This window comes from Mus musculus, chromosome 9, assembly GCF_000001635.26.
Source record: "Mus musculus strain C57BL/6J chromosome 9, GRCm38.p6 C57BL/6J".
Classification (NCBI taxonomy): Eukaryota; Metazoa; Chordata; class Mammalia; order Rodentia; family Muridae; genus Mus; species Mus musculus.
In genome coordinates, this window is record NC_000075.6 from 106249554 (window position 1) to 106250799 (window position 1246).

Below are 1246 nucleotides of genomic sequence, written 5' to 3' on the forward strand. Positions count from 1 at the left end.
GGAGGCAGGCTAGTTCCTCACCTGGAGACCAGAGCTGAGTCCTGCCTCCTTTAAACTCCCGAGACCTCACCTGAGGGGTAGGGCTTGGCAGTCTCTCAGGCACGCTAACCTGACCTCCTCGTCCCACACCCTTTTCAGCTTGCCCCAGACTGGGTTAGGCTGGACCTGTGCCAGGCCAAGAGCAGCCCGCCTGCAATCGGGGAAAGAACCATTCTGGTTGTGCCTTTCCTAGCTGGGCATCAAGAAGAAGAACGAAGTCCAGAATGATAAAGATGGAGGCGTGTCCAGGTACTTCCTGATCTCCCTTCGAATCGCCACTTAACTGTAAGACTGGTGTGGCGAGTCTGGAACTTTGGAGGAAGCCCTTGAGTCCAAAGTGGCACCGTGGGCACACCAAGATAAGGGCTCTGCCTACCATCTTGCCATCAGTCAGGAGAGAAGGCCTGCACTTGGACCAGAAGTCAGTCAGACCTGATGCTGAGCGATTGCATTTGCTCTGGGCCTCACTTTCCTTATCTGGGCAATGGGATCATAATGCCTGCTGCCTGGCTATCTTTGGAAGCTGTTTCAGAGTGGACATGAGTTCTAAACTCAGCTCTGAATCTCAACTGGCTTCAGCCCTCACGGCCAAGGTTTGGTTTTCCTCATTAGCAAACTTCTCCCAGCTCCATTTGTCATTGGTGGGAGGGTGAGGGTGAAGTCGTGACTGTAGAGGCTTATTGTTTAAACTGGGTATCCAGCTCTCTGGATGTTTCCTGTTTAATGTGTGTGTGGGAGGGTAGGGGGCTCAGAGGCCCACCCTTGTGGAAAGTGAAGTAGGTTGTTGTAAACAATCCCACATAGAGGATCTATTATGTCATCCGGAAGGAGAGAGATTTCAGCCACCAGGAAGGCTCCCTGAAGAGAAGCAGGCGCTGGCTGGAAGGGTGGGTCCACATGGTGCTGGAGACTGCTGGGTAAAGTCAGGAGTGGAGAATCCCAGGCCTGTGGGAGGGGAGTGTGGCGTGTGAGTCAGCCTACAGAGCTTGGCCACATGTATACAACAGCCAGGAGCTGGGGCCAGAGGTTAAACCAGAGAAGCCTTAAATGAGCCGCAGTGTCAGAACCCAAAGAACCGCTACCAAAGTTCTCCTCAAAACCTACATCTCTAGCTTCAAACTGCGCCTCGATGTTTTTGAACCAGGAATCTGTATCTTAAACAGACGACCCTTCTGGCGCTGTGGGTGTTGGCTATGCCACTCCAGCG

The 1246-nt window shown here is 53.0% G+C and overlaps 1 long non-coding RNA gene across 2 annotated transcripts in view; it reads left to right on the plus strand.

Annotated features, from left to right (window-relative positions):
- 4930500F10Rik overlaps nucleotides 1-745 on the plus strand; it is a 2227-nt gene extending 1482 nt beyond the window's left edge. For both annotated transcript variants that reach the window (XR_871136.3, XR_871137.3), the window contains exon 2: nucleotides 1-745. This exon is cut by the window's left edge and continues 1250 nt beyond it. This is a non-coding gene — a long non-coding RNA (RIKEN cDNA 4930500F10 gene).
- Nucleotides 746-1246: the final 501 nt, after the last annotated feature.